Raw genomic sequence first — 8,820 nt, forward strand, 5'->3', positions numbered from 1 at the left:
TGGACACAGGAAACAAGACAGTTTGGAAATTGCAGACTTTCAAACACCAACTTCAGATGGATGGCAGCAGTTGTGGTGTTCTGATATTAAATGTAAAAAGCTAACATTATTATCTTAAATCCTATCTTTTTGTGTTTAATTTTTACATTACATCTTTGCTTTGTTTTTCAGTTTGCAGAACAGTACCTTACAAGTGGATCAATTGATCGGCTGGAAACCAGCCCAGCATCTATAAGAGCACAAAGACTGGAGATTGCTGGCCTCCTTATGGAAAATCAGGTTAACACATTACTGTGTGAAGGTTTAAAACAACTGGAAGACTACCATGTAATTATGAACACTTATGAATATATAGCAGATTGAATGAGCAACATGAAAGGAAAGGACACAACAGTCCAGGACTGAACAACACAACTGAGAGAATCTATTGAGCCGTTATGCCTCATGCTTTTTGTAAAATGTGTATTATATTTGCAATAATGAAGGGCTGATATACAATACTGTGTTGAGAGCCACAATCCATGGCACTGCGTATAACTCATCTCTCTGATATCTAATATAAATACAATCTCTAATTGCCCTTGTTTGATACTGGATAGTGTGTGGTTGTGTTTTTTTTTAATATATAAAAGGACTGCATCAATAAACACTTATTGTTCACAATATTATTCCTAAATGTAATTTCTATAGATGGTACATGTTGAACTATACTGATTTAAAATGTGACAACTATATATTTGAAAATGTTGATCAAAATAATTAGGGTTTTAAAATACTTGTTTTAATGTTTTAGTTTGTCTAATTTGTTTGCTTTATCACAGGTAACATAGATGAATACTGCATAATATGCAGCATGATGGACCTGCAATCAGCCAACACCACAATTAACATGGTAAATATACCTGTATTACACTGTGTGTATTACTAATTATTTATTCTAGTGTGTGTGTGTGTGTGTGTGTAATATATATATATATATATATATATATATATATATATATATATATATATATATATATATATATATATATATATATATATTATACATATACAGCTCTGGAAAGAATTAAGAGACCACTGCAAAATTATCAGTTTCTCTGGTTTTACTATTTATAGGTATGTGTTTGGGTAAAATGAACATTTTTGTTTTATTCTATAAACTACTGACAACATTTCTCCCAAATTCCAAATAAAAATATTGTCATTTAGAGCATTTATTTGCAGAAAATGACAACTGGTCAAAATAACAAAAAAGATGCAGTGTTGTCAGACCTCGAATAATGCAAAGAAAATAAGTTCATATTCATTTTTAAACACAATACTAATGTTTTAACTTGGGAAGAGTTCAGAAATCAATATTTGGTGGAATAACCCTGATTTTCAAGCACAGCTTTCAAGCGGCTTGGCATGCTCTCCACTAGTCTTTCACGCTGATATTGGGTGACTTTATGCCACTCCTGGTGCAAAAATTCAAGCAGCTCGGCTTTGTTTGGCTTGTGACCATCCATCTTCCTCTTGATCACATTCCAGAGGTTTTCAATGGGGTTCAGGTCTGGAGATTGGGCTGGCCATGACAGGGTCTTGATCTGGTGGTCCTCCATCCACACCTTGATTGACCTGGCTGTGTGGCATGGAGCATTGTCCTGCTGGAAAAACCAATCCTCAGAGTTGGGGAACATTTGTCAGAGCAGAAGGAAGCAAGTTTTCTTCCAGGACAACCTTGTACTTGGCTTGATTCATGCGTCCTTCACAAAGACAAATCTGCCCGATTCCAGCCTTGCTGAAGCACCCCCAGATGAGTCCAATTTTCAGCTTTGCCCAACACCTGGTCGTCTAATGGTTAGACGGAGACCTGGAGAGGCCTACCGTGCCACAGTGTCTCGCACCCACTGTGAAATGTGGTGGAGGATCGGTGATCTGGGGGTGCTTCAGCAAGGCTGGAATCGGGCAGCTTTGGCATGAATCAAGCCAAGAACAAGGAGAACATGATGGGAGACTACATTTGGGGGTGATTCGTGAAAGTGATTTACAGTATAATCGTAAATCTCAAAACTACTCACTTCTAAATCTTTTGTAGTCATTTTTGTATTACTTTAGTATAAATACATGTTAATTTGGATTCATATGTTTTTTTCTGACTTTATGTGAACATAAAGACACAAATTCTCCCGTTTTCTCATTGGAAATAGGTAAATTTCAAAATATCACTGTCCTGGTCACAAATAACATTTACTACCCAGGAACCAAAAAAAAAAAAATTGTTACACGTTGCTATTAAATAATTACTTAGTGTCATCTATAGCTGGGTAATATGTTTAGCAATCATCAAGTGGAAAATATTTATTTTACTTTTTTCAGGTGCAATGTGATCACTGCAACAGATGGACACACACTGAATGCACACCGTACTCTATGGGTAGAAGAATGTCTTTGCTCTGTTCTTTTTTAGTTGTTTAGTTCGGCTTCCACAGCATACCTGGAGAAACAGATTGTTATTGCTGGGATTTCTGTTCTTTCTGCCACAAAAACAGTAATTGGCTAAATAAGTAACTTCCTCAAGATGTTGTCTATGATCTATCTACCCTGCAATCTAAAGCTACATACAGAGACGCCTTTTCTGTCTTAGACACATCTACATTGCACTTCCAAATGCACGTTGCCATTATCAGTTTCATTGTACTGCCCCTCCAAATGAGCTACCCAGGATTTAGAGCATTAAAACCTGTACATTTCAAATAGGGTAGCCCATTTGGAGCAGTTTTTTTTTTCTCCAAATGAGCTTCCTCGCATTGTTTGCTTTAGGTAGCTCATTTGGAGGGGGATGCTCAGATGGTCAGACTAGTCTAATCTGTGCTACGGGATGCTCATCTGGAGGGGGATGCTCAGATGGTCAGACTAGTCTAATCTGTGCTACGGGATGCTCATTTGGAGGGGGATGGTCAGATGGTCAGACTAGTCTAATCTGTGCTACGGGATGCTCATTTGGAGGGGGATGCTCAGATGGTCAGACTAGTCTAATCTGTGCTACGGGATGCTCATTTGGAGGGGGATGGTCAGACTAGTCTAATCTGTGCTACGGGATGCTCATTTGGAGGGGGATGCTCAGATGATCAGACTAGTCTAATCTGTGCTACGGGATGCTCATTTGGAGGGGGCTGCTCAGATGATCAGACTAGTCTAATCTGTGCTACGGGATGCTCATCTGGAGGGGGATGCTCAGATGGTCAGACTAGTCTAATCTGTGCTACGGGATGCTCATTTGGAGGGGGATGCTCAGATGGTCAGACTAGTCTAATCTGTGCTACGGGATGCTCATTTGGAGGGGGATGGTCAGACTAGTCTAATCTGTGCTATGCGATGCTCATTTGGAGGGGGATGCTCAGATGGTCAGACTAGTCTAATCTGTGCTACGGGATGCTCATTTGGAGGGGGATGGTCAGACTAGTCTAATCTGTGCTACCGGATGCTCATTTGGAGGGGGATGCTCAGATGGTCAGACTAGTCTAATCTGTGCTACGGGATGCTCATTTGGAGGGGGCTGCTCAGATGATCAGACTAGTCTAATCTGTGCTATGGGATGCTCATTTGGAGGGGGATGCTCAGATGGTCAGACTAGTCTAATCTGTGCTACGGGATGCTCATTTGGAGGGGGATGCTCAGATGGTCAGACTAGTCTAATCTGTGCTACGGGATGCTCATTTGGAGGGGGATGGTCAGACTAGTCTAATCTGTGCTACCGGATGCTCATTTGGAGGGGGATGCTCAGATGGTCAGACTAGTCTAATCTGTGCTACGGGATGCTCATTTGGAGGGGGATGGTCAGACTAGTCTAATCTGTGCTACGGGATGCTCATTTGGAGGGGGCTGCTCAGATGGTCAGACTAGTCTAATCTGTGCTACGGGATGCTCATTTGGAGGGGGATGGTCAGACTAGTCTAATCTGTGCTACCGGATGCTCATTTGGAGGGGGATGCTCAGATGGTCAGACTAGTCTAATCTGTGCTACGGGATGCTCATTTGGAGGGGGCTGCTCAGATGATCAGACTAGTCTAATCTGTGCTATGGGATGCTCATTTGGAGGGGGATGCTCAGATGGTCAGACTAGTCTAATCTGTGCTACGGGATGCTCATTTGGAGGGGGATGCTCAGATGGTCAGACTAGTCTAATCTGTGCTACGGGATGCTCATTTGGAGGGGGATGGTCAGACTAGTCTAATCTGTGCTACCGGATGCTCATTTGGAGGGGGATGCTCAGATGGTCAGACTAGTCTAATCTGTGCTACGGGATGCTCATTTGGAGGGGGATGGTCAGACTAGTCTAATCTGTGCTACCGGATGCTCATTTGGAGGGGGATGCTCAGATGGTCAGACTAGTCTAATCTGTGCTACGGGATGCTCATTTGGAGGGGGCTGCTCAGATGATCAGACTAGTCTAATCTGTGCTATGGGATGCTCATTTGGAGGGGGATGCTCAGATGGTCAGACTAGTCTAATCTGTGCTACGGGATGCTCATTTGGAGGGGGATGCTCAGATGGTCAGACTAGTCTAATCTGTGCTACGGGATGCTCATTTGGAGGGGGATGGTCAGACTAGTCTAATCTGTGCTACCGGATGCTCATTTGGAGGGGGATGCTCAGATGGTCAGACTAGTCTAATCTGTGCTACGGGATGCTCATTTGGAGGGGGCTGCTCAGATGGTCAGACTAGTCTAATCTGTGCTACGGGATGCTCATTTGGAGGGGGATGGTCAGACTAGTCTAATCTGTGCTACCGGATGCTCATTTGGAGGGGGATGCTCAGATGGTCAGACTAGTCTAATCTGTGCTACGGGATGCTCATTTGGAGGGGGCTGCTCAGATGATCAGACTAGTCTAATCTGTGCTATGGGATGCTCATTTGGAGGGGGATGCTCAGATGGTCAGACTAGTCTAATCTGTGCTACGGGATGCTCATTTGGAGGGGGATGCTCAGATGGTCAGACTAGTCTAATCTGTGCTACGGGATGCTCATTTGGAGGGGGATGGTCAGACTAGTCTAATCTGTGCTACCGGATGCTCATTTGGAGGGGGATGCTCAGATGGTCAGACTAGTCTAATCTGTGCTACGGGATGCTCATTTGGAGGGGGCTGCTCAGATGGTCAGACTAGTCTAATCTGTGCTACGGGATGCTCATTTGGAGGGGGATGCTCAGATGGTCAGACTAGTCTAATCTGTGCTACGGGATGCTCATTTGGAGGGGGATGGTCAGACTAGTCTAATCTGTGCTACGGGATGCTCATTTGGAGGGGGATGCTCAGATGGTCAGACTAGTCTAATCTGTGCTATGGGATGCTCATTTGGAGGGGGATGCTCAGATGGTCAGACTAGTCTAATCTGTGCTACGGGATGCTCATTTGGAGGGGGATGCTCAGATGGTCAGACTAGTCTAATCTGTGCTACCGGATGCTCATTTGGAGGGGGATGGTCAGACTAGTCTAATCTGTGCTACCGGATGCTCATTTGGAGGGGGATGCTCAGATGGTCAGACTAGTCTAATCTGTGCTACGGGATGCTCATTTGGAGGGTGCTGCTCAGATGGTCAGACTAGTCTAATCTGTGCTACGGGATGCTCATTTGGAGGGGGATGCTCAGATGGTCAGACTAGTCTAATCTGTGCTACGGGATGCTCATTTGGAGGGGGATGGTCAGACTAGTCTAATCTGTGCTACGGGATGCTCATTTGGAGGGGGATGCTCAGATGGTCAGACTAGTCTAATCTGTGCTACGGGATGCTCATTTGGAGGGGGCTGCTCAGATGGTCAGACTAGTCTAATCTGTGCTACGGGATGCTCATTTGGAGGGGGATGCTCAGATGGTCAGACTAGTCTAATCTGTGCTACGGGATGCTCATTTGGAGGGGGATGGTCAGACTAGTCTAATCTGTGCTACCGGATGCTCATTTGGAGGGGGATGCTCAGATGGTCAGACTAGTCTAATCTGTGCTACGGGATGCTCATTTGGAGGGGGCTGCTCAGATGGTCAGACTAGTCTAATCTGTGCTACGGGATGCTCATTTGGAGGGGGATGCTCAGATGGTCAGACTAGTCTAATCTGTGCTACGGGATGCTCATTTGGAGGGGGATGGTCAGACTAGTCTAATCTGTGCTACGGGATGCTCATTTGGAGGGGGATGCTCAGATGGTCAGACTAGTCTAATCTGTGCTATGGGATGCTCATTTGGAGGGGGATGCTCAGATGGTCAGACTAGTCTAATCTGTGCTACGGGATGCTCATTTGGAGGGGGATGCTCAGATGGTCAGACTAGTCTAATCTGTGCTACCGGATGCTCATTTGGAGGGGGATGGTCAGACTAGTCTAATCTGTGCTACCGGATGCTCATTTGGAGGGGGATGCTCAGATGGTCAGACTAGTCTAATCTGTGCTACGGGATGCTCATTTGGAGGGTGCTGCTCAGATGGTCAGACTAGTCTAATCTGTGCTACGGGATGCTCATTTGGAGGGGGATGCTCAGATGGTCAGACTAGTCTAATCTGTGCTACGGGATGCTCATTTGGAGGGGGATGGTCAGACTAGTCTAATCTGTGCTACGGGATGCTCATTTGGAGGGGGATGCTCAGATGGTCAGACTAGTCTAATCTGTGCTACGGGATGCTCATTTGGAGGGGGATGGTCAGACTAGTCTAATCTGTGCTACGGGATGCTCATTTGGAGGGGGCTGCTCAGATGGTCAGACTAGTCTAATCTGTGCTACGGGATGCTCATTTGGAGGGGGCTGCTCAGATGATCAGACTAGTCTAATCTGTGCTACGGGATGCTCATTTGGAGGGGGATGCTCAGATGGTCAGACTAGTCTAATCTGTGCTACGGGATGCTCATTTGGAGGGGGATGCTCAGATGGTCAGACTAGTCTAATCTGTGCTACGGGATGCTCATTTGGAGGGGGATGGTCAGACTAGTCTAATCTGTGCTACGGGATGCTCATTTGGAGGGGGATGATCAGACTAGTCTAATCTGTGCTACGGGATGCTCATTTGGAGGGGGGTGCTCAGATGATCGGACTAGTCTAATCTGTGCTACGGGATGCTCATTTGGAGGGGGATGCTCAGATGGTCAGACTAGTCTAATCTGTGCTACGGGATGCTCATTTGGAGGGGGATGCTCAGATGGTCAGACTAGTCTAATCTGTGCTACGGGATGCTCATTTGGAGGGGGATGGTCAGACTAGTCTAATCTGTGCTACGGGATGCTCATTTGGAGGGGGATGATCAGACTAGTCTAATCTGTGCTACGGGATGCTCATTTGGAGGGGGGTGCTCAGATGATCGGACTAGTCTAATCTGTGCTACGGGATGCTCATTTGGAGGGGGATGCTCAGATGATCAGACTAGTCTAATCTGTGCTACGGGATGCTCATTTGGAGGGGGGTGCTCAGATGGTCAGACTAGTCTAATCTGTGCTACGGGATGCTCATTTGGAGGGGGATGATCAGACTAGTCTAATCTGTGCTACGGGATGCTCATTTGGAGGGGGGTGCTCAGATGATCGGACTAGTCTAATCTGTGCTACGGGATGCTCATTTGGAGGGGGATGCTCAGATGGTCAGACTAGTCTAATCTGTGCTACGGGATGCTCATTTGGAGGGGGATGCTCAGATGGTCAGACTAGTCTAATCTGTGCTACGGGATGCTCATTTGGAGGGGGATGGTCAGACTAGTCTAATCTGTGCTACGGGATGCTCATTTGGAGGGGGATGATCAGACTAGTCTAATCTGTGCTACGGGATGCTCATTTGGAGGGGGGTGCTCAGATGATCGGACTAGTCTAATCTGTGCTACGGGATGCTCATTTGGAGGGGGATGCTCAGATGATCAGACTAGTCTAATCTGTGCTACGGGATGCTCATTTGGAGGGGGGTGCTCAGATGGTCAGACTAGTCTAATCTGTGCTACGGGATGCTCATTTGGAGGGGGCTGCTCAGATGATCAGACTAGTCTAATCTGTGCTACGGGATGCTCATTTGGAGGGGGCTGCTCAGATGATCAGACTAGTCTAATCTGTGCTACGGGATGCTCATTTGGAGGGGGATGCTCAGATGGTCAGAACACCGGGACCAGCCAAGGAAGGCGAATCGGGATGACAATCTAGACCGAGTTCTGAACTATATCACTTGTAGTTGCTGTTAAATACCTGAAGTGCTACTTTAATCTAGCTTTGGGTTTTTTTAACAAGGAAGAAGGATACTGTATTTTTACCTTTGTCTTCTTTGTATGTGTATTTTACTGCTTTCGGCATTGTCTGACCATAGTTAGATTCTGTTCTTGGTTTGTTTTTGTGAATTAAAAATAGCTATTTTACTGTTTTTATAGAAAGCTCACAAACAATTGAAGGTGAGGGAGGGGGAGCGGGAGTATAGGGTGGGAGCCACTGTAGCGAGAATCATTTATATATACGTTCGGTTTGGGTTTGGATTTGTTTGATTACTGCGTGTGTTTTGTTTATTTCTTTTTAGTTGTGATTCCAATCTGGGAGATGTTTGGTTATCCGGTGCCTGGCTGTCTGCTACAGGAGGACGCTGGATATACATTTGCACATGAATTGCACTTTACCCCCGTGTTTGTGGTTGAATATTTGAATGTCTTTGTGTTGGACACTTATTTTTCTTATGGTGTATTTTTGTTTCTTTGGCTCCCAGCTAACAGAGGGAGCCCCTTTCTCATTTATTTTGTTACTTTGGCTTCTAGCCAAGTGTTGGAGTCTTTTTGTCTTGTATGTTCTACTGTTTTGTGCAATAAACCCTTTGTTGTAATAACTTTTAAAAG

This window comes from Acipenser ruthenus, chromosome 51 (genome assembly GCF_902713425.1).
Source record: "Acipenser ruthenus chromosome 51, fAciRut3.2 maternal haplotype, whole genome shotgun sequence".
Taxonomy (NCBI): Eukaryota; Metazoa; Chordata; class Actinopteri; order Acipenseriformes; family Acipenseridae; genus Acipenser; species Acipenser ruthenus.